Source organism: Manis javanica, chromosome 9, assembly GCF_040802235.1.
Source record: "Manis javanica isolate MJ-LG chromosome 9, MJ_LKY, whole genome shotgun sequence".
Taxonomy (NCBI): Eukaryota; Metazoa; Chordata; class Mammalia; order Pholidota; family Manidae; genus Manis; species Manis javanica.
Window position 1 is genome coordinate 20290814 of NC_133164.1, and position 27570 is coordinate 20318383.

A 27570-nucleotide genomic window follows, 5' to 3' on the forward strand; every position below is an offset into this window, starting at 1 on the left:
GAGACTGGCGCCTGAGGGTAAAGAAAATCGCGTGTTTTCCCTTTTTTAAAAAATTCTTTATTTACTGTTTTTTTTTTCTCTCTTTCGTTGTTGCTGTTGTTGTTGTGGTTTGGAGAGTGCTTGTTGGAAGTCTTAAAGGGGCAGGACAGGACACATAGCCCAGTGGCAGGGAATCTGGGGATCTCTGGGCACTCTAACCCCCTGGGCAACAGGGAGCACAGAGGTACCTTACAGAGATAAATAGCCTCCCGGCCACTCCCCCTCCAACGGGGGCTCCACCATTTTGGAGGAGCAGCCCCAGCCAGGCCACGCCCACAACCACAGTAGAGATAAACTCCAAACCAACCAGGCAGGTAGCTGAAGCCCTATCTGTGCACAGCTGCCAAGCATAAGCCAATAGAGGTCGCTATTCTCCCAGGAGAGGAAGGCCACAAACCAACAAGAAGGAAAGCTCTCCCAGCTGTCACTCGTACCAGCTCTGCAAACTATCTCTATCACCATGAAAAGGCAAAACTACAGGCAGACAAAGATCACGGAGACAACACCTGAGAAAGAGACAGACCTAGCCAGTATTCCTGAAAAAGAATTCAAAATAAAAATCATGAACATGCTGACAGAGATGCAGAGAAAAATGCAAGAGCAATGGGATGAGATACAGAGAAAAATGCAAGAGCAATGGGATGAAGTCCAGAGGGAGATCACAGATGTCAGGAAGGAGATCACAGAAGTGAAACAATCCCTGGAAGGACTTATAAGCAGAATGGATAAGATGCAAGAGGCTATTGAAGGAATAGAAACCAGAGAACAGGAATGTATAGAAGCTGACACAGAGAGAGATAAAAGGATCTCCAGGAATGAAACAATACTATGAGAACTATGTGACCAATCCAAAAGGAATAATATTCATATTATAGGGGTACCAGAAGAAGAAGAGAGAGGAAAAGGGATAGAAAGTCTCTTTGAAGAAATAACTGCTGAAAACTTCCCTAAACTGGGGGAGGAAATAATTGAACAGACCACGGAAATACACAGAACTCCCAACAGAAAGGACAACACCAAGACACATAATAATTAAAAGGGCAAGGATCAAGGACAAGGAAAGAGTTTTAAAGGCAGCTAGAGAGAAAAAGGTCACCTATAAAGGGAAACCCATCAGGCTAACATCAGACTTCTTGACAGAAACCCTACAGGCCAGAAGAGAATGGCATGATATATTTAATGCAATGAAACAGAAGGGCCTTGAACCAAGGATACTGTATCCAGCACGACTATCATTTAAATATGATGGCGGGATTAAACAATTCCGAGACCAGCAAAAGCTGAGGGAATTTGCTTCCCACAAACCACCTCTACAGGGCATCTTACAAGGACTGCTCTAGATGGGAGCACTCCTAAAAAGAGCACAGAAAAAAACACAAAACATATGAACAATGGAGGAGGAGGAATAAGGAGAGAAGAAAAGAATCTCCAGACAGTGTATATAACAGCTCAATAAGCGAGCTAAGTTAGGCAGTAAGATACTAAAGAAGCTAACCTTGAACCTTTGGTAACCACGAATCTAAAGCCTGCAATGGCAATAAGTACATATCTCTCAATAGACACCCAAAATGTAAATGGACTTAATGCACCAATTAAAAGGCACAGAGTAATAGAATGGATAAAAAAGCAAGACCCATCTATATGCTGCTTACAAGAAACTCACCTCAAGCCCAAAGACAGGCACAGACTAAAAGTCAAGGGATAGAAAAACATATTTCAGGCAAACAACAGTGAGAAGAAAGCAGTACTAATATCAGACAAAATAGACCTCAAAACAAAGAAAGTAACAAGAGATAAAGAATGACACTACATAATGATAAAGGGCTCAGTCCAACAAGAGGATATAACCATTCTAAATATATATGCACCCAACACAGGAGCACCAGCATTTGTGAAACAAATGCTAAAAGAACTAAAGAGGGAAATAGACTGCAATGCATTCATTTTAGGAGACTTCAACACACCACTCATCCCAAAGGATAGAACCACCAGGCAGAAAATAAGTAAGGACACAGAGGCACTGAACAACACACTAGAACAGATGGACCTAATAGACATCTATAGAACTCTACATCCAAAAGCAACAGGATATACATTCTTCTCAAATGGAACATTCTCAAGAAGAGACCACATACTAACTCACAAAAAGAGCCTCAGTAAATTCCAAAGTATTGAAATTCTAGCAACCAATTTTTCAGACCACAAAGGTATAAAACTAGAAATAAATTCTACAAAGAAAACAAAAAGGCTCACAAACACATGGAGGCTTAACAACATGCTACTAAATAATCAATGGATCAATGAACAAATCAAAATAGAGATCAAGGAATATATAGAAACAAATGACAACAACAACACAAAGCCCCAACTTCCGTGGGATGCAGCGAAAGCAGTCTTAAGAGGAAAGTATATAGCAATCCAGGCACACTTGAAGAAGGAAGAACAATCGCAAATGAATAGTCTAACATCACAATTATCGAAACTGGAAAAAGAAGAACAAATGAGGCCTAAAGTCAGCAGAAGGAGGGACATAATAAAGATCAGAGAAGAAATAAACAAAATAGAGAAGAATAAAACAATAGCAAAAATCAATGAAACCAAGAGCTGGTTCTTTGAGAAAATAAACAAAATAGATACGCCTGTAGTCAAACTCATTAAGAGAAAAAGAGAATCAACACAAATCAACAGCATCAGAAATGAGAAAGGAATAATCACAACAGACCCCACAGAAATATAAAGAATTATGAAAGACTACTATGAAAACCTATATGCCAACAAGCTGGAAAACCTAGAAGAAATGGACAACTTCCTAGAAAAATACAACCTCCCAAGACTGACCAAGGAAGAAAAACAAAAGTTAAACAAACCAATTACGAGCAAAGAAATTGAAACAGTAATCAAAAAACTACCCAAGAACAAAACACCGGGGCCTGACGGATTTACCTCGGAATTTTATCAGACACACAGAGAAGACTTAGTACCCATTCTCCTTAGAGTGTTCCAAAAAAATAGAAGAGGATGGAATACTCCCAAACTCATTCTATGAAGCCAACATCACCCTAATACCAAAACCAGGCAAAGACCCCACCAAAAAAGAAAATTACAGACCAATATCCCTTATGAATGTAGATGCAAAAATACTCAATAAAATATTAGCAACAAGAATTCAACAGTATATCAAAAGGATCATACACCATGACCAAGTGAGATTCATCCCAGGGATGCAAGGATGGTACAACATTCGGAAATCCATCAACATCATCCACCACATCAACAAAAAGAAAGACAAAAACCACATGATCATCTCCATAGATACTGAAAAGCATTTGACAAAATTCAACATCCATTCATGATAAAAACTCTCAGCAAAATGGGCACAGAGGGCAAGTACCTCAACATAATAAAGGCCATACATCATAAACCCACAGCCAACATTATACTGAACAGCGAGAAGCTGAAAGCTTTTACTCTGAGATCGGGAACTAGACAGGGATGCCAACTCTCCCCACTGTTATTTAACATAGTACTGGAGGTCCTAGCCATGGCAATCAGACAAAACAAAGAAATACAAGGAATCCAGATTGGTAAAGAAGAAGTTAAACTGTCACTATTTGCAGATGATATGATACTGTACATAAAAAAACCCTAAAGACTCCACTCCAAACCTACTAGAACTGATATCGGAATACAGCAAAGTTGCAGGATACAAAATTAACACATAGAAATCTGTGGCTTTCCTATACACTAACAATGAACCAATAGAAAGAGAAATCAGGAAAACAACTCTATTCACAATTGCATCAAAAAGAATAAAATACCTAGGAATAAACCTAACCAAAGAAGTGAAAGACCTATACCCTGAAAACTACAAGTCACTCTTAAGAGAAATTAAAGGGGACACTAACAAATGGAAACTCATCCCATGCTCATGGCTAGGAAGAATTAATATCGTCAAAATGGCCATCCTGCCCAAAGCAATATACAGATTTGATGCAATCCCTATCAAATTACCAGCAACATTCTTCAATGAACTGCAACAAATAATTCAAAAATTCATATGGAAACACCAAAGATCCCGAATAGCCAAAGCAATCTTGAAAAAGAAGAATAAAGTAGGGGGGATCTCACTCCCCAACTTCAGGCTCTACTACAAAGCCATAGTAATCAAGACAATTTGGTACTGGCACAAGAACAGAGCCACAGACCAGTGGAACAGATTAGAGACTGCAGACATTAACCCAGACATATATGGTCAATTAATATTTGATAAAGTATCCATGGACATACAATGGTGAAATGACAGTCTCTTCAACAGATGGTGCTGGCAAAACTGGACAGCTAAATGTAGGAGAATGAAAGTGGACCATTGTCTAACCCAATATACAAAGGTAAACTCAAAATGGATCAAAGACCTTAATGTAAGTCATGAAACCATTAAACTCTTGGAAAAAAATATAGGCAAAAACCTCTTAGACATAAACATGAGTGACCTCTTTTTGAACATATCTCCCCGGGCAAGGAAAACAACAGCAAAAATGAGCAAGTGGGACTACATTAAGCTGAAAAGCTTCTGTACAGTGAAAGACACCATCAATAGAACCAAAAGGAACCCTACAATATGGGAGAATATATTTGAAAAATGACAGCTCCGATAAAGGCTTGATGTCCAGAATATAGAAAGAGCTCACCCGCCTCAACAAACAAAAAACAAATAACCCAATTAAAAAATGGGTAGAGGTACTGAACAGACAGTTCTCTCTAAAAGAAATACAGATGGCCAACAGACACATGAAAAGATGCTCCACATCGCTAATTATCAGAGAAATGCAAATTAAAACTACAATGAGGTATCACAGCACACCAGTAAGAATGGCTGCTATCAAAAAGACAGACAACAACAAATGTTGGCGAGGCTGTGGAGAAAGGGGAACCCTCCTACACTGCTGGTGGGAATGTAAATTAGTCCAACCATTGTGGAAAGCAGTATGGAGGTTCATCAAAATGCTCAAAACAGACCTACCATTTGACCCAGGAATTCCACTCCTAGGAATTTACCCTAAGAATGCAGCAATCAAGTTTGAGAAAGACAGATGCACCCCTATGTTTATCGCAGCACTATTTACAATAGCCAAAAATTGGAAGCAACCTAAATGTCCATCGGTACATGAATGGATAAAGAAGATGTGGTACATATATACAATGGAATACTACTCAGCCATAAGAAGAGAGAAAATCCTACTATTTGCAGCAACATGGATGAAGCTGGAGAGTATTATGCTCAGTGAAATAAGCCAAGCGGTGAAAGAGAAATACCAAATGATTTCACTCATCTGAGGAGTATAAGAACAAAGGAAAAACTGAAGGAACAAAACAGCAGCGGAATTACAGAACCCAAAAATGGACTAACAGGTACAAAGGTAAAGGAACTGGGGCGGATGAGTGGGCAGGGAGGGATAAGGAGGGGGAAGAAGAAAGGGGGTATTAGGATTAGCATGCATGGGGGGAGGGAGAAAGGGGAGGGAGGGGTGTACAACACAGAGAAGACAAGTAGTGATTCTACAACATTTTGCTATGCTGATGGACAGTGACTGTAATGTGGTTTTTATGGGGTACTTGGTATAGGGGAGAGCATACTAAACATAGTATTCTTCATGTAAGTGTCAATTAAAGATTAAAAAAAAAGAAAGAAAGAAAGAAAGAAAAGGGGGATTACTCCTTGGTATGACAAAACTATTGGTAAATCGAAGATCAACGCATGCTTTAAATATCCTTAATTTTGATCACTTATAGGGTGTCCGATGATCGGCTATGGAGGTACTGTTTTCTGATAATATTCCTTTCTCTTAATAATAAAAAAAAAAAAGCAGTTCCTGTGTGGTGACCTCCAATGAGTTCTACACAGTGGTATAGAGGGCATGTCAAAGTGTGGGCAAATGGTCTGTTTGTTTTTATGCTGAAGATCAAGGCCTAGCTTGGCTACCCAGAAAATGAACTAAGATACGATATGAGGAGGAGCTTCCGGCATCAGCACTCTCTGGAGGACTCGTGCCGGGGGGGGGATGATCATCAAAAAGCCTCCACAGGGATCCGGGCGATGCTGCGGTTGTGGCTTCGTCCATCCCACCGTTTCCTGGACTTGCCACTGGAATGAGGAGGGAGATGTCTAGGCTGGCATGTGTATACAGTGAGACAATGAATTTGAGTGGATCTGTACTGTTGGAACTCAACCAGGAGTTGGGAGGGGTGCAAGTTGTAGCGCTCCAAAATCTTACTACTATAGACTATCTATGGTTAAAAGAACATATGGGATGTGAACAAATCCCAGAAATTGGTTGTTTTGTCTGATTTCTCTCAGACTGTTCAAGTACAGTTGGACAATATCCATCATGTCATAGACAAATTTTCACAAATGCCTAGGGTGCCTAAATGGTTTTCTTGGCTTCACTGGAGATGACTGGTAATTATAGATTTGCTTAGTTTATGTCACTGTATTCCTATTATGTTAATATGTGTGTGCAAGTTAGTTAGTAGTTTAAAACCTATACATGCTTAAGGTACTCTACAAGAAGATATGTCAAAGAAATAATCAATCCTCCCATGTTTTCTTCCATATGCTACCTCTATAGCTTTTCTTTTTCCTTCCTAATTACAACCCTTAAATAGAATTCGTGCCTCATATCGAATTTACGGAGCATCATAATTCCTTCAGGTGGTAAAGATACCTCGAGACAAGTGCTGGGCATAGAAGCCACAGGGCATAAATATGCAAAGAAGTAAAAAGCTAACCTTTTCAAACAATATGGCTTCTCTCTCACTTACCAACTTTACATCTCCCTGTATGGCCCCGGAAGATGACTGGTTAACCAGAGACGGGTAAGATTCCTCAAGGGAGGAACAACCTAAGACAGGCACAGTCGCAGGGGGGCCATCAGGTGAGAAATTGGGGAACAACAGTGGTGAAGCTTAGAAGCTCACCCCCCTCCACCCCCTGTTTTGAGAGAAAGCTTCTGCATCCGGGGATGTTCTATTGCCCTTGTCTAGCTCGGACTAGCACATAGTCTACAGGCACACACATGATCATCTACAATTGCTCTCTTACAACACTAAACTATGTTTTCTACCTTTATCTTGCATCTACCTACCACTTCAGCATTTTATTAAAAATAAAAATAATAATAATAATAATAAAGGGAGAAATGTGGCATCCACATATAAATCAAGTATAAAAATTAAACAAATATTCATATTTGACCTGATTGTTTATAGTTCATAATGCGTGATCAAAACCGAAAGTTTCTGTGATGACTGCTCTTGTACTGTACACCATGTAAGAACTTATTCACTACGTAAGAATTCGTTCACCATGTAAGAACTTGTTCGTTATGCTTCAGAAGATTGGAGATTGATGAGAATTAGGCTTGAGATGGATTAATGATTGTGCACTGAGCACTGACCCCCCTATACAGTATTTTATTGTTGTTAACAACCATTTGATCAATAAATATGAGAGATGCCCACTCAAGAAAAAAAAAAAGAAAAGAAAAATGTCATGATGAAAATATTTTAAGCTTATGTTAACTTCTAGTTTTATTTTACTCTGATAAAATGTCATATGAATAGTCTTTAAAATGTATCAGGATTTTTTGAGACTTTTTATTGGGTCCATTTTTTTTCTTTTTCTTTTTCTTTTTATTGGGTCCATTTTTATAAGTGTTTTACATAAAGTTGAAAAAAGTTAAAATCTTTATGCTTACAGGGTTTGGTATGTATTTTTTACCTTTTCATCTTTGTTATTTAGATCTCCCATTCCCATGTGAAATTTTTATATTCTTGATCTGTCTTGGACTAGAAGAGGAGTATTATTTCCTATTATTATATGTGCCTTTCTATATTTTATATCCTGTAGTTTTGGCTTCACAAAGATTCCTACTGAAATTTTTTTGTACATAGTTTTTGACACATACTATAATTCTATTGAGCATCAAGGTCTATAGATTCTTTATCTCAGAACTTTTTACTAGAATTTTACTTTTGTAGGCTATTATATGAAAACATTGCTTTTAAGGTTTAACTTTGTTTAATATTCTTTTATTCATTTTGTTATTTTTAATCCTTCTAATCATGTTTGTGTCTTCTATTGAAAACACGATTAAGCTTTATTTTGTTAACGAGTCTGATAGATGAATTAAGCACAAATAGTAGGCTTCATCTTTTACACTGTTTATTGGTTCTCCATTGCAGGTAATACTAAAATTATCTGGTAGCATCTTCTTACCTCTGCCAAAAAATAAGGTTTTAATGATTGAAGGTAGTATTTTGGTCAGCTTTCTTTGACAGAAATAAAAGCAACCTCTTACAATGTATTAGAAGAAATTATCCAAGTCCAGAAAATATCTAGATTCATTTTTTTGCTAGACTAATTATGACTGGAGTCCTAAAATGACCATACTGGAAATTGAGTGGTATTTTAGTCATTATCAGAGGCTCAAGTAAAAAGTAAAATTCACAATGACAGAAAGGAAAACACTGATCTACTGTTCTAATTAAATGAGGATAATAAAAGAGAAAGTCTGCCTTAAGGGCAAATGTAAACCAAGTCACAAAAAGAAAGCATAAAGGAAATTATGACATGTATAATATATTAAAATGTAATATAATATAATATAAATATTTTAATAAATATACATATATTTATAAAGTCCAAGTTAAGCAGAGAAAGAGAGTATAAATATTCCAGGAGTGGCTAGGATAGCAAGAGCAGATCTATTGCTCAGGAGAGACTAGGTTAGGTTGTAGTGAAAAACAATGAAAATGAATCAGTGCTTTAAAAACCAGTGAGAATGTCCTATCTCCACTGCACATGACATGAGGCTTTGATTTCAGTTATTTTTTACCTAGCTTCCAGGTTGACAAGAATTTTCACTTTCACCACCTGGAATCTACTGGTTAAGGCAGCAAGAGGGAGAGAACATAAAGAATCAGGCACTGGTGTTCAAATACTTCCAGTGTAATTTTCTTTCATCTCTTGGATCAGAGGAAGTCATATGACCACTGCTAACTTTAATGTATGTTGAAGGGTGATCATCTATGTCAGGAATTTGAGGAAAATATTAATAATATTATCTACCACAGCAGCAATTGTAGATGATGTTCTATAATCAATTGTTACACATTTGGGCTAAATTGTCTTACCCAAAATTAATATTTTGAAGCTCTAATGCCCAGCACTTCACAATGTGACTGTATTTGGACATAGGATTTTTAAAAAGGTAATTGTTGGAATGACAACATTAGGCTGGGTTCCAATCCAATCTGACTAGTGTCCTTATCAAAAGAGGGGATCAGAACACAAAAGAGGGGATCAAAAGAGGAGCACATGTACACACAGGGAACAACAGGAAAAGAGACCATCTTAAATACTGGCCAGATTTCCCCAGAAAAAACTGTTCTGCTGGCACCTTGATCTGGGACTTCTAGCTTAAAGAATTTTGAAAAAATAAAATTTTTTTTTAATCCACTTAATCTATGGTATTTAATATAGAAGCCCTAGCAAACCAATAAACCATTTGTGCTGAAATTATTGGCATTTGATAGATAGAGGGCATATCTGAGAATCTTACGAGATTCAGGGAGATTTAAGAAAATGACGATTTATAAGGATATGATTAGAAAATTCTTTAAATAGTTCCTCTATTTCTTCAGAGGGAAACTCTATTTACATGCACATGCCATAGTTACTCCTGCCTTGGGGTTTATGTGTTCTGTATTTTTGCTGTATTTGGTTTCCTGTTGGCTATATAACAGGAACTAGTGTATAAGTAGTGACTTAAAACAGCACACATTTATTAATTTAAAATAAGGTCTTATTGGGCTAAAATTAAAGTGTTGACAGGGTTGCCTTCACCCTCGAGGCTTTTGGGGAGAATTCACTTACTTCCATGTTCCAGCTTCTCAAGGTCACCTCAGCTGAATTCCTTGAGCTGCGAACCCTTCATGCATCTTCAACGCGGGCAGAGCAGCATCTTAAAAAATCTCTCGGATTCTGAACTGTGGTGCTATTACAATATCTCCTTCTCTTTTTTTTTCTCTCTCTTATTTATAAATATATTTGTAATTTCGTTAATCCAATTCGGATACTCTGTCTGGTATAATCTTCCCATCATCTCAAGAACCTTAATCACAGCTGAGAACATTTGCCCTATAAAATAATATATTCAGAGGCCCCAAGGATTAGGCGGAGGCGTCTTTGGGGAACCATCATTCTCCTGCTACACCTACCAGCACTTCCCGTCAGCCTCGTAGATCTGCTGACAGTAGTCGTCCTCCCTTACCTGTGCTTTCGCTTTGGCAGTTTCCTTACCCACAGTCACTGGAGATTCAGATGCTGCAGATTCTCCTTCTGACGAATCATCAGAAGGTCAACAATAGCCTAAAGTTGCGTCACTGCGCGTCCGTCATTTACGTCACTTTATTTCGTCTTGTAGGTGTTTTATCATCGCACATCATCCCAGAAGGGTGAGTACAGTACAGTAAGATATTTTAAGTGAGAGACAGAGAGGCAGAGAGACCAGATTCACACAACTTTTATTACAATATGCGGTTATAATTGTTCTATTTTATTATTAGCTATTACTGTTAATCTCTTACTGTGCCCGGTTTATAAATTAATTTTTATCATAGATATGTATGTACAGAAAAAAGAGTATATTTAGGATTTGGCACTATCTGCACTTTCGGGTGACTGGGGGCATGGGAACATATTCCCTGCAGATAAGGCGGAATTGCTGTAATTTAGGTCACTTATTACGTATTCATCAGTAAACCATCCCTTGATTTAGTGAGCCAGTCAGGTCTCTGTTTAATAAATGTTTATGGCACTACATACTTCTCCATTGCAGCACTTAATACAATCACCAAAACCAAGTAATTGTGTGTTAATTCTTTGTTCCTGCTTGTCTCAACAGAGCGTAGGACTTACGAGGGCAGAAATAAATTCTGTCTGGTTCACTGAACTGTAGTCAATTCTTTGCACAGTATATTAGAGATAGTATTTAGTGTATCCACGTTGATGGGTGAAATAATGAAATTAATGGAAGTGGATTGATACTTTAATTAGAACCAAATTATTTTAGCATTTTTCAAAATGATACCCTTCAATTATGTGTTACTTAAGATAAGAAGAAAATATTTGAAGTCATAAAATCCTGTATCCAAAATGCACTCACTTAGGTCTGTTACTCACCATACAAAACTAAACACACACAAAAAGAAACAAGAAACCGATTCTTTAAGATACTGAAACTGCACTACATTTGCAAAATGCATTCACAGTTTATAATAGAGCCCCAGATTTATACACACCCTTAATGTTTCTTTAAAAAATGATTTTATGACCTTTACCTACAAAAAGCTAAAAAATTTCCTTATTTATCAACTGGGTGCACCATTTCTTCTGTTTCAGTCAATTAGCACATGAAGATCTTACTGATGATAGAATGTCAGAGGTGTGTGATCATGTCAGTTAATCATAAACTATCAAACATGCTTTTAAATGTATTCTTTTGATAACTATGCTTGTGTCATTGGATTAAAAATTAGAGCACATAATGTGTGTTGGGAAAGGATAAAGTAAAATCAAATATAGTAAAAATTAAAACGAAAAAATAAATAAAAAGATCTAGATCCTCAGATAACTAACCTCAGGATCTTTTTCCTGCTAGGGGAAAATCAAATCTATTTACACTATAGTATGATTGAATATAAATCACAATAGTAATACAATATAATTGTAGTAAAAATCTATATATTTTACCACTCTTCCTATACTCTTTGTTTTCCTAAGCTATAAGGATGGCAATTTAAATACTTTTTACAGATAAAATGAAGAAACCAATTTTTTTCAACTCATTGTGATTTATTTATTTTCCTTATTAAATAATAATGAAAAGAAGCTAACTCCCTATCCTCTCCTACGTGAACACACAGCTCCTCCTAGAGCTATATTTTATATTTAAAGTTTTAGCTAGTATTTTTTTTTTTCATAATCTTCCAATAAGTGCCCTCTCTGAAATGACATTGAAGTAAGAGTTTCTTGTGGTTGATAGTTTGGAATATTGCTAATGTATCTATTCATTTTTACTTATTTATTTTGCAATTTTAGATAAAGTCTTTGCATATGGAATATGCATTTCTGAAAGTAAACACATAGATTAAGAATTAATACTTAATATAGCTGAAGGCACAATTACAAAATTCTTTGTAAATGCTGCACCTGAGCATTTTAATACACATCTAAAATAAGTTAAACATTATCCCAAGAGTTCACTCTCAATTAAAGCTTTAAAAAAAAGTCCGAGATAACATAAATTATAAATCAGTATTGCACAAAGCATGGTGTTATAATGTCATGGTTCTAAGAATAATAAAGCTTTAAATTTCCCTACAGACTACTCTTGCCTGTTTGGGTATGTTGTTCAAGTTATGCAGTGTCCAAAGGGATATATTCGCTATAAACAATGCTTTCTAAACAAATTGATGTTCTGTAACACAAGTTAGGATTTGATTACTGAAAAGGTGTACGTAATGCAAAGCTAATTATTAAAAACCCCAAAATTGAAATGTACTTTTTTCAGGGATTTAAATGATTTCCACCAAGGGAGAGGACTTTTCAATATGCAGAGAGCTAGTGCTTCTTCCACAAACAGCAAAATAGCTTAAGCCAAATAACACTTTGCAATCCTTTTTTTCTAACGATTCTGTGTGGCTTTAGAGAAATTAGAAAATAGCACTTAAGATCATATTCTACATAATACTTATCTCTAAATAAAAATATGCCTTGCTTTTCTTTTACAAAAACCCCATGTTTTATGTATAGAGATGCTGTATTTCTAATTAGTGATTCTATAATTAGCAATCTAATTTTGGTTACTCCTGAGCAATATTAAAATGAAAATCTCATTTGCCTTTTTGTTTCCAAGGGGATTTCCCAGCCATGCTAAATGACTGCCATGGAGTCGCAGATTGGATTGAAAACAAATGTCACAACATATTTTTGTGACAGCCAGAATGTCTTTAGCATTTTATAAAGAAATCACTATAATTTCTCTTGTTCTTTTAGGTGTTTACTTTAATATCCTGTGCATAATGAGTCTTTCCTATTGCTCTTCTTTACTAAAGAATTCATAGTTTTTCTTTTAAGAGCAATTTTTACATCTTTATGACAGGAATTTTATAAGCTAATATAAATATTTAGCTACATCTCTGAGAAGCTGAAGTTCATTTTAAAACCTCTAGCTACTCTGTGTTGCTATGAATACTGAATAAAATAAAGAACAAAATAAATGCTACAATGTGGAGCAAATTTTATAGAGTTATGCTGTATATTGAAAAAAACAAAATACTTTTAGCATCAAGACACTTGAGTTTGACTGATAGACTCATACTCTGTAACTTTCTGACCTTACTTACCTGTTCCTCCATTTTCTAAGAAACATCAACACTCTTTTTGAGGACTGTTTGTTATGTGGAAAATAACTCCGTACCTACAACATAGTGTTGTTCAATACATGTCATTTTAGTTATTGAGAATAAGTGAAATGTGGAAAGATTATCCTTAGAAGCAATATGATTTGACACCTGTGAGTTGAGTGGAAAATTGTAGTAGAAAGATGAATGGAAGTAAAGATAAACAACATGAAGTTGCCTTGAAACAAGCAGTTATATTTTGCATCTTGTTAGCACAGAAGGAAAGAGTTCAACATATCATAAAGTGAACAGACTAGAAGCTTTCATAGTAGCCCCATCATGAAAAAAAAATAGAAATAGAAATCTCACATATTAACAGCTATATAGTATATTAACTATGGGAAGGATTTTATTAGTAAATGGCTAACATTTTGATAGGATTTCTTTGCAGAAATTCTTTGATTTTTTTTAACCCATTCATTTATCAATTTGTCAAATGTGAAGATGGAATTTACAAGCCAAAGATGACTGAGAAACCAGTTAGAATGCCACTGTGATAGTACATCTGAGAGGTTCTGAGAATGAACTTGGTAATAGAAACATTGGAAAAAGGGTATTTCCAAGAAATAACTAGGCGGTAGGAATGTTTGAAAGATTCCAATAATAATAACCTGTCTATTCCTCAAGCATTCATTTATTCAATAATATTTATTAAGTACTTACTATTGGCTGACCCATGTTGAGATAATCTATCTGTGAAAAGAGTTCTTGCCTTCCAAGTTCTGCCACTTCATAAGGGTGGTGGGAGAATACCTATCAAGTAAATGTGTTATATTTATAAATATTTTGAGGAAAAATAAAAGAACAATAAAAAGATTACAGGCATCTATACTTATTATAGAGGGTGGTTGCAAAAATTATCTCAGAGAAGAGATGACATTTAGCCATAGACCTAAAGGCAATGAAGGAATAAGAAACATACCAATGATAAGAGTGTCATTGATCAACCAACAAGGACAGTGCATGTAAATCAGGACCAAAAACGTAAAAAAAAAAAAAAAGTCAGCAGTTGAAACTGGTAGCCATCTCCCTCTTAGGAGATGGTTACAGCAACAACTGAATGAGTGTGGTGAAAGACATGGAAGGAAGGTAAAAGAAACAGCAAGGAAGAACTGAATAATGTAAGGATTTGTATACCATGATGCACACATTCATTTTTATACAGACTGTAGTTATAAACTTTTGAAGACTTTTAAGCCTATCAATCACTTTGACTTCCATGTAGAATGGGTTGTTAAGAGGCAAGGATGGTATTGGAGTTATCAATGAGTAGCTTATTAACATGGTCCAGGAAAGAAAGGTCAGTGGCTTGGATGGGAGAGGAAAAATAGAGTCAAGAATGAATTTTTCCCTAAAATTGAAAAGAACAAAATACTTTTAGAATCAAGACACTTGAGTTTGACTGATAGACTCACTCCGTAACTTTCTGACCTTACTTAACTGTGCCTCCATTTTCTAAGAAATATCAACACTCTTTTTGAGGACTGTTTGTTATGTGGAAAATAACTCAGTACCTAGAACATAGTGGAGTAATGGAGTACTGGAACTGGAGTAATGGAAGCAACTGGAGTAATGGAAATTCATTTGCAATAAGGAATTTTGAAGGAAAAGTTTTATTTACTTTTTGGAAGGAAAATTTTTAAAAATTTGCATTAGGGAACAAACATTTTTTTCTTTGTTTTTTGGACATGGTTGAGTTGTCTATTATATATACACATATATAATATATATAGTACAATTTATATTTTATATAATATATATGTACTTATTTATATAATAATATAGAATATGGGTATTATATATATATATATCTTACAGTTGGATAATAAGTCTAGATTTCTGGAGAGAAAACAGAGATGGAGATTAGCATGCAGAAGTTATCAGGAAAGATATGAAACTAAAAGAGTTCTCCTAGGGGTAAATGATAGCATGCAAAAGGAAGATAGAGAGTGAGAAAAATATCAGTTTTCTTAATAAACTAGCTTTCAATACTTTCCAAACATATTCATGAAGTGGCACACTTAGAAATACTTAAAATTTATATATATATGTTAACATATATATATATGTTTATATATATATATATATATATATATATATATATATATATATATATATACACACACACATTAAAAGAACAAAGTTAATCTCAGCCTTAATTATCCAGCCAATGGGTATGTGCAGCAACTTTGGCCATTCCAAAGAGTAGGAGTATCAATATATTATACATGTTTCATTTCCAATTAAGGCTTATCTGCATGTCAGATATGTCAAATATCATTTGGGATATTTCAGTATTATACAACTCTTTCAGACATTACTTCTGACAAAATGGCTCCCACCTAACAAAAAATACTATTTTATAGTCATTATATTTAAATTTATCATATAAAGAAATTGCTGTGGCATTTATTCATCTAAAATATTTACTGAAATATTTTAACTGACTGGCCTTGAATTGAATGTATTGATTGGGCACTTGAAAGCATGTGGCAGTATCTCTCCTTACTGTTTGATGGATCCCACCAGGTATGGTAATCTGCTAGTAAATTAAGAACTCCTAATTCTCCTCCTGGCTTATTTTGTAACACTGATCCTCCAGGCAATTATGAAAACATGTAACTATAATGTGTGCATATCCATTGACCTCTACATTCTACTTTGAGTCCCTTGGTGGGGAGTACTTTAACTTACTGATCTCATTTCTTCTTAAATACAATGGCATCTTAAATCATATAACAGGTATGCTTTAAACACAAGTATTATATTTTTGTGGTGGGTGCGTAAATGGGTGTCAGAGTTAGAATGTAGGCATGATTTGCTATAATCTTTACAAAACTAAGATTATTGCTCTCAAAATTGTTAGAATTTTCTGAATTTTCTTCTTCTGTGACAAACTTTTCTAACTATACTGAAGATGACTGAGATGTTGTACAGTGAGTTATCAACCCATATTTTAAATGTTAAAGTGTAACTGGGATGAATTACAATCAGAAAAGTAAAAGAGTGAATCTCTACCTATGACTGTGTCTTAAAATTTCTGTCCTTAAGGATTCTGGCCATATCTGTGGATATATGTAAATTAGACCCCATTAAATCGGGGACATCCCAATTTAAATAGTTGTCCTCATGTATCTGATTATTATTAATACAAATATCATTGTGATTGTGGATATTTCTATTTTCAGAAATTTTAAAAAGTGTTACAGCTGTAATAAATGTCTGCCTATGTCCAAGGGCTTTTTTGTCACTGGAAGTCAACAAGATATTTACAATAGAGTGCAGTGATTTCAAAGAGCTATCTTTTTACAGATTTTCCCCAACATGCTTAGTTCTTCCCTGAAGTTCTAAAAGCAGTGTGATCCCTGTGGTCTTCACCATCAGTGACCTTTTCTTTTGCATTTAAGAAACCCACAGAGGCAAATTACCCACATCTTAACAGAAAGATCATTAAATAATTGACCACAAGAATAAAAACATGGCTCCTAAGGGGGAGATGGCTACAAATTTTTAAACAGGCTACAAAAAAATGTGTCCTGAAACATTTGATTCTGAGTACAGCATGACAGAAGGTCTTTGGAAGAGGCTAGAGCTGGCATGCAACGATCTAACATTTTAATGGGAAGAGGAGGAAAAGCCCTATCATAGAACTGCATCTTCCAACAGAATAAAAACTATTGCAAGTAAAAGCACTTCAAAGTTGATACAGTCAAACCTGAATTTTACTTCGTGCTTACTGAAAGGAGGAAGTAGGCAAAGATTTTAGCTAAATCTTCAAAATAGCTTTTTTGATGACATTTGGTTTTTAATTTTTACTAAGTCTATGAAAACAATTTTAGAGATTCTGTGTGCATTATATCTTTTAATTCTCTGATTTTCTCTACAGAAAGATCAATTTTTTTTTTGTCCTCTCTGATGCTATGCTCAGATAATGTGAGCTGAGAGTACCACTACATGGGTCTAATTTTGAGCCAAACCAGAATTTCTGATAAGATGATGAAGAGAAAAAAGAAAGTACATCACAACCATTCTGTCCCATATGCTTTTGTATCTATATCCATGTATTTTTCATGGGAATTATATCACTTTCCTTTTAATATTCCTGTATCTGTTGGGACAAGAACTACTTAAACTTAAAGTCTTGATGTGTATCAGTGGAACTTCTTTGGTATTTATCTACGCACATATTTGTATAGATAATTCATGCCATATCCTTACCGCCACCATTAGTGACTTGTGAATCCTTATATAGGATATTGCAATAACCACTGCATTGCTCTCTGCCTCTCATTTCTCAAACAACTGTCATTCACCCTTAGAAAAGCTTCCACATTACTCTTTCTAAAGAGATTATGATTCTCTGCAGTACAAATTTTTCCTATTTCATCCACTGTGTACCAAATATAGTCCAAATTGTCAACTAAAAAATGCAATTCATCTGTGACCAATGGCTTGAAAAGTAACTGTGGGATTGAGGCAGGGATAGGGGGAGGATGATTGTAATTATTATCTTTTTTCACACTGTAAATTCTTCTACATTTGCTGATGTTGTGCTACCCACATGACATCACTGAATCTGGAGTTGTTGGGAATAGGTACAAACATTACTTGTGAGCAGGTACAAGCTGGCTGGCTCTAGTATACCACTTCTGCTGCTTTGGTACATTTTACATTTCCAACTTTTTTGTACTCTTTTCCTCTAAATATAAATTACCTTCTATTTCAGAAGGCATCCCTTGAAATTTATATGAAGCATCAGTCAATCAAAATCTTTATCCCTCCAATTTCCAATCAAAAAATGCCTCCATGATTGGAAACAAAGAGTCAGAAGGGAAAAATCTAATGTATCTAATCTAAAGTCCTCATTTCAGAGATGGTATAAAGAAAATGACCTAGGCAAATATAACATGTAAGAAAACCACACAGAAGTAAGTCTTTTTAACAGTAGTATTCTATAAGAGATGCTATTAATGTAACAGTCCAGATTTCAATCATCTATTTATAACTACCCAGAGAACATTTTAAATTCATTCAAAAGAAATATTTATGTATATATTTTAATAAAAAATCAGGTATAACTATATTCCTGAACTACAGATATAAACTACAATTATTATTGTGCAGTGAAAAACAGTTTTCAAAATGTAGAACTTAAGGTACTAATACCAGCATTATTGTTCTTTGTTACCAAAGACAGACTTGAGCATGCTCATCTAATATTTTGAAATGCCATGGAAAAATGAATAGAAGTTCCTGATTAATTCTTCAATGTAAGCATGTGTACCAGCTCAGCTTATATAAGAGTTTAGCATTAAAATACTGGATATGCATGTAGTTCTAAAGAATGTTATACTATTGTTCCTTGACATAGGCCCCCCCAGAATATTATGCAGATGGAGTAGGTAGATTGACAGTGTATCCCAATTGCCTAGACAATGATGTCATCAAAGTGGACTGAAATAATCATCTTCTATCCTATACAAATCCTATTTGGCTCCAGGGTTGAATACGCGTGTTATTCTGGGACTTAAATTGATTGCTAGATATTAGGGGAAATTCCCTCTATTTACTCTCTTATTTTCTCGCTTTCTTCTGGAGCTTATAATTTTTTTTTTTTTTGAGACTTAGGATTCAACACAGCAGATTTGGGGGCCTCAAATACAAGCCTGCTTAAGCCACTGATATATTGAACAGACTCATCAAGTTAAGGATTTAAGGACCTGCCATTCATAGTGAAGGTGAAGAGATTAACTTTGGAGTCAGGCAAGACTGGCTCATTCTCTGCTTTTTTAAAGCAATAAATGATAGTATATAAATATATTGGGATATGTCAAAAATGATTGCATTTCATGAATATTCCATATGCTCTTGAGAAGAATGTATTTTGCAGTTTTGGGGTACAGTTTTCTAAAAATATTAATAAAATTCAGTTAATTGATAGAGTCCATTTCTTCTATAACCTTACCAGTTTTTGCTTATTGTTGTATGTATTATTGAGAGCAATATTTAAATGTCTAACTGTAATCATAGATTAGCTTAAATCTCCTGCTTTGTTTTTTTTTTTTCCAGTTTTCCTTCAGGTATTTGAATTTCTGTTTTTGTGGATATAAATAAGTAGAATTATGTGTCTTCTGATGAATATGCAGTGCCCCACCTATCCCTGGTAATGTCCTTCGATCTTACTGTGTTTGTCTGATACTAACATAGCCACTGTTGCTTTGTTTTGATTAGTGTTTGCATGGTACATCTTTATTCTTCCTTTTGTTTTCAAACAACTCGTGTTATTTGAGGTAAGTGTCTTCCAGAGATCAGGTAGTTCGGTCATTCTTCATTTTGACAGTATCTTTTTATGGGTGTGCTTAGGTCATTTACATTTATATCATTTACATTTAATATAATTATTGGAATGTTCAAATTCTATAATTGTTTATTGTTTGTGTCCTCTGTTACTACTTTTCCTCTTTCCCTACTTACTTCTGGGTTATTTGAATTTTTGGGTTTTTTTTTTTTAGTAAAACACTTGGAAGTATGTCATATAGTTTTGACTTTATACAATGTTTTTTTAGTAGTTGCTTTTGAGACTGTAACATATGTACTCAAGTATTACAGTCTACATACAACCAACATTTTACCACTTCAAGAGAAATTTAGAAAACTTACCATCACCTAAGCCCCTGTACATTAAAGTTTTCTTATTTTTTACATCTACATTCATTAAGTCAGTAACTGCTATAATCTTGCTTTCAAATAAATTATTAAAGACTCAGATAAATCTACTTACCCAAATATATATACATATACACCCAAATGTTTGCCAAAATATTTATAAATAATAATATATTTTCCCAAATATTTGCCATTTCCTTTGTTCTTCCTTCACTGCCAAGTTACCAAGTTTCCATCTGGCATTTTTTTTCCCCTTCAGTCTGAAAAACTTTTAGCAGCAATCCTTTTAAAGCAGATTTGCTGGTAGTGAAATATCTTGTTTTCTTCATCAGAAAATGTCTTTATTTCATCTTCATTCCTGATGGATATTGCCACTGGTTATACAATTTTCTTTCAGCCTGTTAAAAACATTGTTCCATTTTCTTTTGCCCTCCATGGTTTCTAATTAGAAATATAGACACTTCCAAATTGTTCCATTGCAGGCTATGTGTCATTTTACTCTGGTTACTTTAAAGATTTTTTTCTTTGTCTTAGTTTTCAGTAGTTTTATTATATATCTGATGATAGAATTCTTTAGATTTATTTATCTTGAACGTCTCTGAGATTCTTGAAATCTTCTTTTTGTCCTTCACCAGATTTATGGCTGAAGGACATAAATCTGGTGAAGGACATTGTCAGCCATTAGTTTTGCAAATATTTTTTAAGCAACACCTTATTTCTCCTTTCATACTGAAATTCATATTACATGAATATTTAATATTTTGTGAATTTCTTATACATCTGTCCTCTTTATACCTTTTTTCCCTCTTTTTTATTCAGATTGGATAATTTCTATTGTTCTTTTAAATTTACTATCATTTCCGTTCTGCTACTGAGTCCATCCAGTATATTTTTTATTTAATCTATTGTATAAATTATATGTAATATTTCCACTTGATTCTCCTTTGTATTTTCCATTTATTTACTGAGATCTTTTTTTAATTCAGTTGAAGAGCAAGCCCAAGAGTCCCTAGACAATTTGAGGGGTTATTTTCCCGCACACCTTCCCCTCTGCAGTCTTCCTAGTACTTTCAAGTTCTGTGGGATTTCCTCTGCCACTTTCTTTCCCTAGAAAGATGGCTTTAGTTACCGGGCCCTCTGCACACTTCAGTGAGTGTACCCGCATCCTTGCCCAAGGGCTAGAATCGGAGCAGAAAGCTAAAGTGTTCCGCCCTGCCATTTGGGACCAAAGCTTCGCCAATGAGAAGAAAGTTTCCCCTCCGCAGAATTCTGGCCCCTGTGGTCTCTGGGTGTAACCTGTGAATTCCCTCCTCCTGTGATCTTCAGAAGGTCACTTTCTAGCCCTCTGAACCGGACAAGAGGCCTTTTCTTGGTGTTCTGTCATCTGTACACCAGTGCTCACTTTTTTTCATTTTATTCTATGTAGTTTTCAGGCCCTGAAAAAACAGTGGAAAAAGAACTGGCCATTCATTGTTCAGTGTTGCTTGGAAACCTTCCCCAATAAGTTTACTGTTTACTTTTCAGAGTCCTCAAAAAGCTACTAAACCCATTCTTGGTAAGTTTTACAGTTTTTTTCAGTGGGGGTGGCAAAGTAGAATATGCTTACCCCTTCTTTTTTGGAACCAGAACACAAAACTGCTTGCATTTTGAGCAGAAAATAGATATGCTTTGTTCCTTTGAGGGAAAAATGTGGCTAATAAAACATTTTTGTTACAACATCATTAAATGTTACCAATATTCCAGCTCCAAGTGTTCATATAGAGAATTCTATTTTATACTTTGTGCTTTTTATCATTTGGAGTGTACAATTTCAACTAATAAAAGAGTTTCAGTAAATTAAAAGTTACATGCTGGTCAAATCCCAGGAATTAATTTCGAAGGAATGACCATAGTAAATGGCTAATCCTTTAACTTGGGTCAGCTTCCACATCACTATTTCTCTCTTTTAAACATTATGTATTTATTTCTGTCATTGTTTCATAAAAGCCCAATTATTCATAAAATAGCATCTCATTTATGCTAATCCTTTCAAGCCTCTTCTCTGACTAAATAAAAATTTTTCTCTTTAGTTTAACATTTGATTTCAAATATAATATTAAATGAAAACATGTATAATAGTACAATGTAGTCTGTTATAGGCTTAAAATTTATTTCTATAGAAGGAAAAATGTGGGTTTTTCTCTCCAATCAACTTTGGTATTTTTTTTTTTTTTGCTGATGTGTTTTATTTATTTATTTATTTTGGTATCATTACTATACAATCACATGAGCAACATTGTGGTTACTAGATTCCCTCCATTATCAAGTCCCCACCACGTACCCCATTACAGTCACTGTCCATCAGCATAGTAAGATTCTATAGAGTCAGTTTGTCTTCTCTGTGCTATACTGCCTTCCCTGTGCACACCCCCTGCATTATGTGTGCTAATCGTAATGCCCCTTATTTCCCTTCTCCCTCCCTTCCCACCCAGTCCCTTTCCCATTGGCAACTGTTAGTCCATTCTTGGTTTCTGTAAGTCCGCTGCTGTTTTGTTCCTTCAGTTTTTCTTTGTTCTTATGCTCCACAAATGAGTGAAATCATTGGTACTTGTCTTTCTCTGCCTCGCTTATTTCACTGAACATAATACCCTCTAGCTCCATCCATGTTGTTGCAAATGGTAGGATTTGTTTTCTTCTTATGGCTGAATAATTATCCCATCGTGTATATGTTCCACATCTTCTTTATCTAATCATCTACTGATGGACACTTAGGTTGCTTCTATTTCTTGGCTATTGTAAATAGTGCTGTGGTAAACATAGGGGTGCATATGTCTTTTGAAACTGGGCTGCTGCATTCTTAGGGTAAATTCCTAAGACTGGAGTTCCTGGGTCAAATGGTATTTCTATTTTTAATTTTTTGAGGAACCTCCATACTGATTTCCACAATGGTTGAACTAGTTTACATTCCCACCAGCAGTGTAGGAGGGTTCCCCTTTCTCCACATCCTCACCAACATTTGTTGTTCTTGTTCTTTTCTGTGGTGGCCATCCAACTGGTATAAGGTGATATTTCATTGTGGTTTTAATTTTCATTTCCCTGATAATTAGCAATGTGAAGCATGTTTTCAGGTGCCTTTTTGGCCATCTGAATTTCTTCTTCGGAGAAATGTCTGTTCATATCCTCCTCCAACTTCAGTATTTTTAATCAAATATTCTCTATGCGTACAAATATAAAAGAAAGAATAGACATTGTCTCTCTCTTTTTATAATAAATACCCTACCCTAAGTCCAGAGCCAGGGGCTGATCCTACCCACAGAAATAGACCTAAATGTTTATTTAACTAAACTTGGTGGTGTTTGAAAATGTCTAGTATTTTAGAGCTCTAAAAACATGTACAGTAAAATGCCCTATTATGTATTTAGATTGTAAGCAGAAATTGGCAACATTACCTCTTTTTTTTTACATAATAAGTATAATTTGGCTATGTAGGTATGCCCATAGTTTATGAACTAATGTATGTGTTTATTTTAGTTCAAAATAGTTCCTCTACATATCTATTTACAAAACTGTCTATGAAAGAACATTCTAGTTTTATATTGACAATATTAACTACTTCTATTTTGTCATATTCCTTGTACATTTCATTTCTTTTGTAGAATTTTCATATCATTACAGTTATTTAAAATCAACTTTCATTTGATTAAATCTATCAATTTTGAGTATAAACTGGTTCCCTTGGGGTACACAGTATGATGAGCTGCTAAAATTTAGTATCATAGTTAACAAATTCACACTGAACCATTTTTGTATAACTCTATAAATTTGTTCTTGATTAACATATTTTCCAGATATTAAAACTCTATTACATTGGAGTTTAAAAATGAGTCTGAAGTAAAACACTGAAGGCTTTATTTAGAGTGTTATTTTTCTGACATCAGAATGATCCCAATGATCTATTAGGATTTTTCTATGCTGCTTCTTAAAAATATTGCTTGGAGCCATTGAGATGACTTTAAATTCATCCTGCTGAGAGGCTAAGCAGAAAGGATTAATATAGGGTATGTTCCTGCATTTATAAAAGCTAAACTAGGTTGTTTAGAATCAGAACATAGCAAGTCTGAAGGTACATATATAACACTGACTTTAACAGATTACTACCCATTTTTAAGAAGGAGAAAAAAATAAGTCCTCCAGCAATTTTATTCATTCAAATGTAATTGGAATGCTATGGAATAGATACATAAGCAAATTTGACATGAGTAATTATTTAATTTCTCTGTTTTCAAAAGAACTGGTTGGAGGGGCAGTTGTTAATGTATTATTTTGTCTCCCTCACCTAAACATATACTCAATTTTCTTCCATTAAAATTTGATCTTCTGTGGTTATTGCTGTGTTCAAAAATGAAACAAATGGAATGAAACTCCTCAGCTTCATTTGCCTTATTCCACTTTTGTGAATGAGAACTACTTAAATGAACCAGAGAACCACAGTTACCTGCAGAGTGATACTAGCTTTAGCTGCTGCTTAAAGAAATGCCTTTTTTAAAGCTTTTTCTTTGTTTTCCTGGGGTGAGCTTTATTATTCCCTATTATAGATGTCTTATTCTTAAAAAATATGTAGATATGAATTAGACACTGACCAAAAAGTGCCAAAGCATTTAAATGCTTTTACTTCCTGATTTTTATATTCTACTTTATTAAGTCATAATTATCAGACATTTTTGTGTTTCCTGTTATATTTACCCACAAATTTAGTTAATTTCAATAAAAAGATGAAATTGCATTTAATTTGTGTTTACAGAGATTTCCATTTTTAATCTTTAGAATTCTGAGTAAATTGAATTTCTTCTAATAGAATATTCACTTTTGGTGACATTCATGAATAAGACAGTGTCATGTATTTATTTCAAATTGTTAATCATTTTGGAAATATTTTGTGGTAAATAATATACAGATGTATATCAAGTTGTGTTTTTGATTCTCTAGTTATAATTGTAATGTTTGTTTTTTACTCTTCATTATGAGTTATATTATCTAGTCTATGTGTAAAACTTTTTATATTAATCCAGCAAGGTATAGAAAGGAACAGAAAAAATTGCAAGTAATACCTTTCAACAAGATCATTCCCACTTTCTAGTGGTGGGCAGACAGAGTAAGTGAGGGATCAACCTCAATCAATCAGAGATCTATTTGGTCAGGACAAGGGTGCAAGTTTAGTAAGACTCACCCTTGTGTTCTTTCCTGTTCCTTATTCATGTTTGACTTAATTCTGTTAGGGCTGCTGTAACACAGTGCCACAGACTGGGTGCCTTACAAACAGCAGAAATTTATTCCCCACAGTTCGGAAGCTGTGAAGTCCAAGGTCAAGGTACTGCAGGTCTAGCATCTGAGGAAGGTGCTCCTCTTGGTTCATAGATGACCATCTTGCCCCAATGTCCTTACATGGTAATCCATACCTTGTTTCCTTTTGTGCTTACTGAATTTTTTTCTTTGAGCTACTCTTGTTCCCTTGAAAATACCTGTGGGATTCCTCTGAGGCCTAGGGTATTTCTCTAGAAAAGACTTTTTACTAGTCTGTGATCATCACTTCATCTACTTTCATTAGCCTGTGGTTTTCAACATCCCAGCTAATATAAATTATATCCTCAAAGACCTGTGAATGTTAGCTTTGGTTTAAAACTTCTCTGGGACTACCCTACCTCCACTTACTCTGTATAACTCCAAGCAACTTTCTGCAGTTCTTGACATGGGGCTGCAGTCTTTAGGAATTTCAACTTTTTGGACAAGAGCCCATTAGACTCCTTACATGCACTGGCATAAAGTTTTGTCTCCCCTTCACAAAACCTGAGTTTATGAAAACTGATGTTTAAGTTTGTCATCTTCCCTACATACCTCAGAGAAAATCAGCTCTCACTTTATTGGGTTTAACTTAGTAAGTCCTTACAATACTATCACTCATGGATGGATTTAAAATATATATTATGAAATATTTTTAGGTGTTGTGTAATCCACGTGTATTGTCAGCAACAATACCAGAAACATGATTTCCCCTCATTCACTCTTTCATCTACTTTATTCTCCTTTATTGAATTTTAAATTTATCAAGTTTAACAAAGACCAAAATTTGACCAAATCCAATTGATTTTCTGTTACAATTTTTATTTGTGGTTTGAATGTATTCCACCAGTTCATCTCTTGAATAAATTATCTTTGTTTTTGTGTATCTTCGTTCCTTGGTTTCTCCTTTAACTTATCTCTGTTTTATTATTATTTATTCTCCTAGTCTCTTTTTCTGGCTCTTCAATGTCTAAATGTTTGTGAGACTTAAGGAATGAATTTGATTTGGCTAACACTTCATGTTATTGTCCAAATCCTCCCTCTGGGTCACTTATCCAAACCCATAACATGAAATAGCATCTATGTTGATGAGTTTAAAAATTTCATCTCGAATTCTAACTTCTTTTCTGTGCTATAGACTTGGACATTGGAATATCTACACAAAATTCATTTGTTTAAAACATGTATCTCAGCACTTAGTCTGCTCTAGGTACTCAGGTTGTGGTAGTAAATGGGATAGGCAACTCCACTAGCCACTTGAAGTCATTCTGATGGGGGAGACATAAAGTAATTAGATAATTATATAAAATGTCAGTTGATGATAAGTGCCAAGGAGAACATGAAGCTAACAAGGTGATAACAAGTGTAAAAGCTGAATTTGCACTTGGATTTCTAAGGAGGCATCTCTGAATGGACATTCTCAAAACATCAACAGATATTTATTACACCTAACCAGTTGCTTCCCAAGTAAATTTCAGTAACATAAATAATACCCCCAAAATGACTTTAGTCAAAAAGTGGAAGTATCTTAACTTCTCATTTACCTCATACCACATATCCAATCCACCAATAAACTATTGAAGTTCTGAATCCAAAAATATTCTTACCATTATTTTTGCCTGTACTAATGAAATTTTCTTCTAAGTCACATTCAGTAGTCACCTAATTCATAACTTCCTCTTAATGCTTGTCTGATAATAATTAATATTTATGCTGTAGTCCAAAGGATCTTTTGTAAATTGGCATCAGGTCTTGGCACATTCAATTTAACATTTCAGTGACTTTGTATTTTACTTAGACTAAAACCAAAACTTCCTACCCTGACCAGCTTGCTCCTATGAAGTGGCTCTCATCTCTCTCTCTGGAATTATCTACTGTTTATGCCCCCTTTTTGCTTCCTTCCACTTCCCTGTATTATTTTTTCCTTCTGAAGTCCTTAAAGCTTCTGAAAATGCTGTTACTGTGTATTAAAGATAAAAAATATTTCCTTTGGATGTATGCATTAATTGGCTCCTTCTCCTCCTT

General features: G+C 34.8%; 2 long non-coding RNA genes across 3 annotated transcripts in view; one reads left to right on the top strand and one right to left on the bottom strand.

Annotated features, from left to right (window-relative positions):
* Positions 1-10415, bottom strand: part of LOC118973612 (uncharacterized) — a 60270-nt gene extending 49855 nt beyond the window's left edge. For both annotated transcript variants that reach the window (XR_012121021.1, XR_005063057.2), the window contains exon 1: positions 9974-10415. This is a non-coding gene — a long non-coding RNA (uncharacterized lncRNA). The remainder of the gene's footprint in view (positions 1-9973) is intronic.
* An 86-nt stretch (positions 10416-10501) lies between these two features.
* LOC140843498 (uncharacterized) overlaps positions 10502-27570 on the top strand; it is a 101037-nt gene continuing 83968 nt past the window's right edge. The window contains exons 1-2 of the long non-coding RNA XR_012121326.1: positions 10502-10554; positions 19192-19301. This is a non-coding gene — a long non-coding RNA (uncharacterized lncRNA). The remainder of the gene's footprint in view (positions 10555-19191; positions 19302-27570) is intronic.